At 46.8% G+C, this 10,215-nt stretch overlaps 1 long non-coding RNA gene across 1 annotated transcript; it reads right to left on the bottom strand.

The window, feature by feature from the left end:
* Positions 1 to 5,193: 5,193 nt before the first annotated feature.
* On the bottom strand, positions 5,194 to 7,759 carry LOC119335398. Its single transcript, XR_005161841.1, has 3 exons — positions 7,589 to 7,759; positions 7,069 to 7,188; positions 5,194 to 5,928 (listed from the first exon to the last, which is right to left on the bottom strand). It is a non-coding gene; the product is annotated as an uncharacterized LOC119335398 (long non-coding RNA).
* Between the last annotated feature and the right edge of the window lie 2,456 nt (positions 7,760 to 10,215).

Genomic DNA, 10,215 nt, shown 5'->3' with positions numbered 1-10,215 from the left:
CTGAGTTGACTCAACCAGAAATATGGGAAAAAACTAGCAACTCAAACAGCAAACACAATATATATATATATATATATATATGTGTGTGTGTGTGTGTGTGTGTGTGTGTGTGTGTGTGTGTGTGTGTGTGTGTGTGTGTGTGTGTTGGAAACTGCAGTGATAATTGATCAGTGTGTTTCATTTATCAATGGTATTTAGAAACCACAAATTCTCTGCAGTTTCTTGGGGAAAAGTTGCTCTTTGCTTAACTACTAGCAAAATGCTCGTGCGCTGCTTTTTGTTATATTGTATATCAGTTGTTTAAATGCTCGTGCGAAATTCTTAAGCAGATAAGGGTGATGGTATAAGATGCAGTTGCAGTACCTACCTCTGGAGCGCCACGGGCGAATCAAGTCGAGGAGGGGCGAAGAACACTTGCAGAGGAGAAGAAGAGTTATCTCCAAGAAAACCCAGCCCAAGGGAAAGGTATCTCGGATCACTCGATCATCTTGCCTGAAACAAAACAGAAATTTCACCTTGTCATTTTGTGTTAGAGCTCTGCAACGGGATGCACTGCCAAGAGACAGAGCAGAAGATGGGTGGCGTAATGGTAACGTTACAGGCTTCTTTTGGCATCTTGCTGTTGCTTTCCTTTTGCCAAAGCACGGCATGGTTCCTTGCTTGCAGTTGCAGGGAATGTATCCACTTTGGTGAACTTTTTCTTTTCTTCTTCCGATCAGAATGTGCCATTCAGGCATTACATATACAACATTTCCATAAGGCCTCGTTTGGTAGGAGAGGGTCGAGGGGGTTTTGAAGGGAATTTCCTCGCGTGGCCCAGAAACCCCGCAAAACCTCGAGGGCCCGTTTGGTACACGGGGTTTCGGCGGCCCAACCCCCTCCGACCCCCTCCTATACCTCCTTTCCACGCGGTTCAGAGCCCTCGAGGGGGGACGCCTGGATTTGGGGATGAAAGGAAACCGCGCCGCCGCCTGCTCACAGTGCCGCCGCCCGACTCCTCTTCAACGCGCCGTAGACCAACTCCCTCAACGCCGGCGTACTTCCTCTGCCATACTGGGCTTCTCCCCGGTGGTAAGACCTCGCCTCGTCTCCTCCTCTTTCCCCTAGTCGTCTAGGTTTCTTCCATCCGCCCGGCCATGGCTGCCGCCTCGTCTTCTCCGGCGAGCTGGCCAAGCACGACGTCTCCGAGGGCACCAGAGCCCTCACCAAGTTCACTTCCTCCTAGACTGATGGCGTGTTGTTGGTTTTTGTATCTGTACTCTTGACTCTGCCTACCTGTCTGCAAGTAGTGGTAGTAGTACGTGTGCTGGGTGTTTGCCAACGCTTTGTTGGTTTGTTGTTTGTAAGAACTGTAATCTGTTGCTACTTTTGGCAAACTGATCGATCTATCTATATGGTAATACTGCAGTAGTGTTGATCTATCTATATGGTAATACTGTAGTAGTGTTGGTTTTCCGCTGTTCTGAACACATCAATGTATGGCCATTCATATTTTAGTTGTTGAACTCTAGTTATTTGCAGACCTCCTGCATGTTCTAGATTTTTTACTGAATTTACTATGAATCATTGTATCCTGTTGTGCAAACAGAGATTTAGAAACAATGATGCATTCCTGTACTAGTGATTTGATTTTTTTACTTGGTGATTGAATTGATCTCTGCCATGTCTGCTTTCATATGGCAGCAGCTTGGTGTTACTCTGAAAATGACAAATGTGAGTTGTTTTCAAGAAAAATGAAATGTGAGTTAGCTCTCCATTTATCGCTTCGCTTGTCAAACCGAAGGAACCTTTCATGCCTGCTATGTATATTAGGTGTACCATGGAGCGGCTGTAGTAGTAGCTTCAGACTTGGCTTCGACGGTGCTCTGTAGTTAGATGATGGCGTGTGCTCTGACCATGTTGTCCTACTGTAAGATTTGTGCTGGAATTCGTGTGTTGCAACCAGAGTGTTCTTGGATAAATCAGAAGTGGCATATGCAATTTAATTATGTCGCAAGATTATATTTTTAACTGTTTTACACCATTTTAATTCAATATGGCAATCCCTTCCTGTCAAACATTGTTCCATATGGACGGGATGTGTGGCTGGAGGGGGATTTGAGATTTAAAGGGGATTGGGTGGAAGAGGGGGATTCACCAAATCCCCTGAAATCCCCTCCTCCCAAAACCTCCACAATCCCTTCCTGTCAAACGAGGCCTAAAGGGAAAGGAAGGAACATACTACTATACTAGTACCTCCATCTTTTTTGACAGTCCAATATTTACATCCATGCTGAATCATCGCCAGGCCAAGGTAGCTAGATCCAATTCCACGACGCAGTTTCATCCGGCATAATTAAGGCGGAGAGATTCATCGTGCAATGGCAAACAACACGATCCACCCCAGGGCCTCACACGGTGTTACTGGTGGATTGGAATACAGGCACAATCAGCATACCCAACTTGCAACTGCTGACTGCCACATTTTCTCTCTTATGCCAATGAGGGAGGCATGCCCCGCGGGGATGGAGGGAGCACGACACGGACGGCCGCGGGCAGCAGGAGGCGCACGCAGCAGGCTTGCCGTGGCGGCGTGCGCTCGACGTGCTCTCGACATAATTTGACAGCACGTTGGAAACTGCAGTGATAATTGATCAGTGTGTTTCATTTTATCAGTGGTATTCAGAAACTACAAATTCTCTGCATTTTCTTGGGGAAAAGTTGCTCTTTGCTTAACTACTAGCAAAATGCTTGTGCGTTGTTTTCCGTAATATTGCATCAGTTGTTTAAATGCTTGTGCCATCATGGCCCCTAACTTTCTGCAAACTAAAAAGGTTATCTAAAAAAATATACATCAACTGAACCAACCATCATTATGGATGACAACTGTGATGATGTTTTAATAACTTGAGAGGTAGTATTGGTGAAGCATGTATTTCGTTTTATTAGCCAATGAAAACATTCTTCTCTTCTTTGCATCCCGTATTCAGTAGCAATTTTTTTTACCTGAAGTAAGTCGTCTCATCTGAATTTCATTGGACTTTGGGTCTGCCACAAGTTATTTAGTTCCAGTTAGATTCTGTTCATCACATTGCGTTTGCGCACTATGTACTGTGCTATTTCTCTCTGCTCTCAGCACATTGCGTTTTATTTGCCAGGGACAACAGTCTTTGCATATATAACAATGCAAAGTTAGCTAAATTGAAGTGACTGCTATCTCCTGAACCGGAAATGAGAACCTTGCTAGTAGGTTGCATTTCGTATTGAGAGAACTATATGTTGATGATTGCCTAAATGTGGAGACCATGATCATTCTCCCTCATCTACATAAGATTAAGCACCTAGATGTTTTGTTAATGTCTGTCTGGCATAGTCCTTCCGTGACAGGTTTGTGCATGCATGAGATCATTAAGGAAAAAGACTTCTCGCCCAGCTTTATATATAAAGCACTGATCATCAACAACCCGGTACAAACACACGTCACCACAAAACACGCACACATCCAAGGCCGGATACATAGGCGCTGAGCGCAACAACACCACTCCTAGCACTACGACTGCGAAGAGATGAAGCCGCATATGACGAACCGTGGGCTCCAATGCGACACCTTCAAGAAGGATACGGCACCGGAGCGCCTCGACCCACCGCCCGATCCGAGGATCAGAGTTTCCCCTGAAGCCGCATGACGGGCAGTGAGAGTCGCGATGACGCCTTCAAGAAAGGAACAAGCTCGCCGCCGCCGGTCCGTCCGAAGATAGAATAGGTTTTCACCCTGGCCAGCACTCATCATCACCGAACGCCACACCCCGGCTACCACGCCGCCCACACGGCCCGGGCCACCGGGCAGCACCAAGCCACGGGCTCTGCCCATGAGCACCGCGCTACCACCACTAGGGCCGCCGCCCCGGCATCCAAGACCTTGACACCGCCTCGCCCGAGACCTGCTGCTACCCCAACCAAAGAGACGAGTAGAAAGGTCCGACCTTACGCACCCCTGGGCGACCCCCAACGCCGAGACCCAAAAGGCCAGCTAGCACTGGCTTCCATCGACTCGCCCTGCAGCACCAGGCGCAAGACAAGCTCGGTCCTGCAGCACCGTGTGCGAGACGAGCTCGGTCCTGCTGCACCATGCGCGAGACGAGCTCGGTCCTGCCACCGGGCGCGAGACGAGTGATGGACTGCAGCTGGGAGAAGGCCAGCCCTTTGACGAAAGTAGCTCCCGGATGATGAGGAGAGGGGTCGAAGGTCGAAACATGCCGCCTACCGACGAGCCGACGCAGAAACATGCTGCCGCCACAGTCGACCTGCCAAGCTGCCGAGGAGCCATCCATGGACGGAGCAGCAGCCACACTGGACCACTGCCCAATCCGCGCCGCCTGCCGAGTTCCAAGCGTCGGAGCCGCCGGACACGCACCTCCCGCTTCCAGCGAGCCACCCGAACACGCCGGACCGAGCCACCACGAGCCAGCACGTCGGAGCTACCACCATGTAGAAGCCTTCACCACACCAGAGCGCAGCAGAGGCGGCCAACCGGTGCCGCTCACGGCCCTCGCCACAAGGTACGGCAGCGGCCAGATCTGGCCGAGGCCATCCGCCACCACCGGGACCCCCGCACGCGCCTCCATCCAGCCTGCCGTCCGCCGCCACGGCCTGCGCCGTCCACGTGCAGCCGGCCGGAGGGGACCTGATCCAGATCTGGATCGAGAGGCCCAGCCCCGCCGTCCCTCGCAGACACGCCCCACTAGGCCCGCGTTGCCACCGCAGCCAGCATGCCCGCCGACGCCACCTGCGCGCCTCGCTGCCGCCGCACCCCCGCCGGCCAACGCGTCCCGTGCCGCGCGCCGCCAAGCCAGGAGGGAAGAGAGGCCCCCCGCCGTCGACATGGACCAGGATTTGCCAGGCCGCGCCCTCAGGTGGCGGCGAGAGGAAGAAGAGGCAGGAGGAGGGCTAGGGCTGGCGGCGCCTAGGGCTTCGCCCAACCGCTCGCTGGAGCGGTCGGGATGAAGCGAGGTCTCACCATGAGATCATTCCTGTACATGGTTCAAATACAGGTCATTTGTATTTGGTTCAAATACATGAGATCATTCCTGTACATGGTTCAAATACAGGTCATTTGTATTTGGTTCAAATACATGAGATCATTCCTGTACATGGTTCAAATACAGGCCAATTTAAACTCTTTAATTGACACGTGTTATAATTGGAGTCCCTGGTCATTTGTGTTTAGCCTTCACACCTGAGGTGATGCACATCTTTAATGGAACAAACACTGGTACCTACCGCCATGACGAAGAACACTTGCAGAGGAAAATAAGGGTTATCTCCAGGAAACCCAGTCCAAGGCAAAGGTATCTCTGATCACTCCATCATCTTGCTTGAAACAAAACAAAATTTCACTCTGTCATTTTGTGTTAAGAGCTCTGCAACGGAATGCACTGCAACTGCAAGAGAGAGAGACAGAGCAGAAGATGGGTGGTGTAATGGTAATGCTACGAGCTTCTTTTGGCATCTTGCTGTATTGTAATCAAAAATCATCAAAAATCTTTCATCTCTTAGTGACTTAGTAATCAAACTTCCGAACCCCGGCACCTCTTTTCTATTGCTGTTGTGTACCCCTCTGAAATCATCATCTTCATCTTGCTTATCAAATATGGGCATTGCATGGTGAAGGTTCAACTCCTTTGCGATTGCCCTCTGCATGGCCCTTCTGTTTATACAATTTGAGCAGTCCACGTAGACGACTCTGTCAAAATGCTTTCTCGTGTTGAAATCATCACATGTTGTAGAGTTTAGGAGTTTGGCTGTAGCTCTAAGGACAGCAGATGCTCCCACGCCCTCAAACCAGCCATAACAGACGAATACTTCGAGTTTGCCTTCTGTAGAACGGTCGTTGCTTGTACGCAAAAGATCAACCAAATGTTTGACGGCGTCATCAAAGTCCTTCACAACCTGTGTAGTAGTTAATTGCTATTATGTATGATCGACACAATGCATATATTGGTACTATACAATTTCAATTACTAGCTATTTTGAACGTGAATGAACTAAAGCAATAAATAATGCACTCTTATTAAAATATTAGAGAAGGCAAGGCAAGCATCTATTTTTAAAGATTAAATCGAGCTAAACTTTATATAAGCGTGTAGAATGGCAGCTCTCATGTATTTCCTTGTTTGCTCCACATTTTTTATAAGAACATTTTTGGTGCCCCCAAAGATAATTTTGTGTTGCTTGATGAGCGCGCAATTGGGGACATAGCTCAGCTCAACACTGACTAGAACGAGGTTTTGTCTACTCCGTTCACTGAGAACAAGGCGTTTGAAGCAATATCACAAATGAAACAGAATAAGACCCCTGGACCGAATGGGATTCCGACAGAGTTTTACAAGAAATATTGGTATATATCATTAAGGGAGATCTTATGTCTATGTTTCATGACTTGTTCAATTAGTACTAGCACGTTATTTTTGGACGTGGCTAAATGGAGTGAAATCAAATATGGCGAGGCCTATTCAGATAGGAATATGTGCACTACTTTGGGTTATATGGAATAACAGAAATGACATGATCTTTAACGGGAAAAATTGTATCAACTTTTTGCAGGTTATCTACCGAGACATTGCTTGGATCCGTACGTGGTTGGTACTCACTCACGCGGACTTCAAGAAGCTTTTGGTTACTGGGTGCAACCGTTGGAAAACGGTAGCACGGTTTATCTTCAACCGATTTGGATGACGAGCTAATAGTATGCTAGTTGTCTAGTCATCGTAGCCTGTTTTTATTTTTGCCCGCCGTGGCATCTTTTATTATCTTTTTTTGCCGGGCTCCTTTTGTGAGCCAGGATTGGACCTCAGACTTTGTTTTCACACTTTATTTAGTAAAATGGCTGTATGCATCACTCTAATGTAGAGGCCGTGACCATCCTTCTTTTTCAAAAAAAAAAATGTGTACCGTGGGTTGCCGCATAACAAAATTGTATTAGTGGTAATCTAAACATTAGGATGATTGACAAAAGCAACATCGGAACACAAAAATATAAATCAACCACCGGTGCATTTCGTGAGGTTAGTTAGGGGAAGAGATACCGACTGGGAAGTGGGTGCGTGGGGCTCTCCTCAACATGTTGAACTTGTCGACAGAAAACAAATTTCAGCAGAAGAAAACCAGGATAAACATATCTAATCCATCCGATGCAGATTTCTCCGTCCCCTAGAAAAGCAAGTTGCCTCTGATCAGATGCTGTGAGAGCATATGACAAGACGAGATTATGGTATATACAGTACAAGATGCGATTGCAGTGCCTCTAGAGCTGGGAGGCAGATCAAGTAGAGGAGGCAACTAATTAAGTCTTGCGGAGAAAGGAAAAGTTATGTCAGTAAAACTAGCCCCAGAGACCAGAGATGTATATATCACCCAACCATCTTGCTGAAAAGGAAAATATATCACTTGGGGATAGCTTGTGGCAAAGCATGGGAACATAATGTATGTAGTTCAAGGTAGATCATCGAAATTCTGTGGCAGTAAGGGAAGAAGCTTCTGGCATCGACCGCCACAAGCTTACATATACTCCGATATAGTAGCATGTAGTTACAAGATGCAATTGCATTACCACTAAGAACGTCGAGTGGAGGAGGAGCGAAGAACACTTGCGGAGGAAATAAGAGTTATCTCCAAGAAACCCAGTCCCGGGCGAGGTGAAGATATGTGATCACTCGATCATCTTGGTTTAGAAAAGAGAATTTTTCATCTTGCCATATTGTAGAGCTCTGGAACAGAATGCACTGCAAGAAACAGAGCAGACACATACATATGTTTGAGGGGAGGGGTGGTGGTGGTGGTAATGCTACGAGCTGCTTTTGGCATCTTGCCGTTGCTTTCCTTTTGCCAAAGCATCAATCCATGGTTCCTTGCTTGCCCTTGCAGACAACGCCATCGATCCACTTGGCTATCGATCTTCTCTTTCTTCTTTAGAGCCGAATCTGCCAGGCATCACACATACTTCATTTCCATAAAGGAAAAGAAAGGAACATACTGCTACCTCCATCTTTTTGTACAGTCCATTCTTGATATCGATCGATGCTTCCTCAATCCCAGGCCAAGCCCAAGGTAACGAAATCCAATTCCATGGCGCAGTTTCATCAGACATAATTGTCAAAGATGGTTTAGGCGTCGTAACTCTCAGAGAGAGTCGGCCTCACGTATATATTGCCAAGTATCGATCTGGTACAAGGAGTATTGCCCAAGGCAAGAGAGATATACGGGAGTAGAGATAAGAGAGAGAGAGAGAGATTTAAACAGAAAGATAATAATCTCTACAACTCTAACTACTCCTAACGTGATACAATATGCAAGACCGAAATTGTTTAACATCCTCCCTTAATCTGAACTGCGCAAGTTAAGATTACGCTTGAACTCTTCAAACGGTCTTGTAGGCAAAGCCTTTGTGAAGCCATCTGCAACCTGATCCTTGGAGTGAACAAAACGAATGTCCAATTCCTTGCTAGCAACCCTTTCTCTCACAAAGTGATAATCAATCTCAATATGTTTGGTTCTAGCATGAAAGACATGATTAGCAGACAAATATGTGGCACCAATATTATCACACCATAAACAAGGTGTTTGTGTGTGATGTATCCCAAGCTCTTTAAGGAGTGATTTTACCCAGATAATTTCTGCTGTGGCATTAGCAAGTGCCTTATACTCTGCTTCAGTACTTGACCTTGAGACTGTAGCCTGTTTCTTTGCACACCATGAAATTAAGTTAGGACCAAAGAAAACTGCAAAACCACCTGTAGACCTTCTATCATCTAAGCAGCCTACCCAGTCAGAATCAGAAAAAGCACTGACTAGGGTAGATGATGACTTACTAAAAGTCAGTCCAGTACTCAAGGTGTTTCTTATGTATCTCGGTATGCGTTTGGCAGCAGTCCAATGAGCTGTGGTTGGTGCATGAAGAAACTGACAGACTTTATTGACTGCAAATGAAATATCAGGCCTGGTGAGAGTCAAATACTGAAGTGCACCTACCATGCTCCTGTACTTGGTACCATCCTCTTGATTCAAGAGTTCACCTTCTATAAGGGATAACTTTTCTGAACTAGATAGTGGTGTTGGTGATGGTTTACAGCCCTGCAAACCTACTCTAGTCAGCAAATCAACTGCATATTTTTCCTGAGACAAATGTAGACCACCTTCTTTGTTTCTTTTAACTTCAATACCAAGGAAGCAATGCAAGTCACCTAGATCCTTAAGAGCAAATTCTGAGTTCAAATCCTTCAACAGAGTTGTCACAGCTTCATGTGAGGAGCTTGTAACAATAATATCATCAACATATATGAGCACAAATATGCAGGTGTTGGACTTGTTATAAATAAACAATGATGTATCTGATTTTGAGGGAAGGAAACCAAGTTGCTGTAATTTCGAACTCAAACGAGAATACCATGCCCTGGGAGCTTGTTTCAGTCCATAGAGAGACTTATCAAGCCTGCACATATGAAACGGTTTGTTCTTGTCTTCAAACCCAGGAGGTTGCTTCATATAAACTTCCTCTTCCAGAACACCATGAAGAAACGCATTCTGCACATCTAGCTGCCTGAGACTCCATCCTCTGGATACAGCAATAGACAGAACAAGACGGATAGTTGCAGCCTTAACAACAGGACTAAAGGTATCCTCATAGTCTATGCCATACCTCTGTTTAAAACCTTTTGCAACAAGTCTAGCTTTGTAACGATCAACAGTGCCATCAAACCTCTTCTTAATCTTGAACACCCATTTACAATCAATAACATTTTTACCTTGTTGAGAAGGAACTAGGTGCCAAGTTTTGTTTTTGCGAAGAGCATGAAATTCTTCCTCCATGGCCTTCTTCCATGTGGGGTCAGCAAGTGCATCATGAACAGTGTGGGGCTCTCCTAGAGAAGCAGCCAAACCAAATTTCACCTTGTAATTTACTGGCTGAATTGTACCACTTCGGAGTCGAGTGCGTGGCTGTGTGGCTGGAGAGAAATCCACGTTCACAGAAGATCCAGCCATCTGCTGTTGCTGCACCGGACCAGGTGGTTCAGCCGTGGAGTCCGCTGATGATCCCTCGGTGGCAGCAGCAGAACTGCCCCCGATGCCTGATGGATCCTCTGCGGGCGAACGTGCAGCTGAAGAAGAAGGGACCGCCATAGAGGATCCGGGCGTATTAGCCGGATCGGGAGCAAAGCCCGCGTCAAGTGATGATGAGGG

This window comes from Triticum dicoccoides, chromosome 7B (genome assembly GCF_002162155.2).
Source record: "Triticum dicoccoides isolate Atlit2015 ecotype Zavitan chromosome 7B, WEW_v2.0, whole genome shotgun sequence".
Classification (NCBI taxonomy): Eukaryota; Viridiplantae; Streptophyta; class Magnoliopsida; order Poales; family Poaceae; genus Triticum; species Triticum dicoccoides.
The sequence above is the reverse complement of the archived record's forward strand: the minus strand, read 5'-3'. Positions and strand labels throughout refer to the sequence as shown.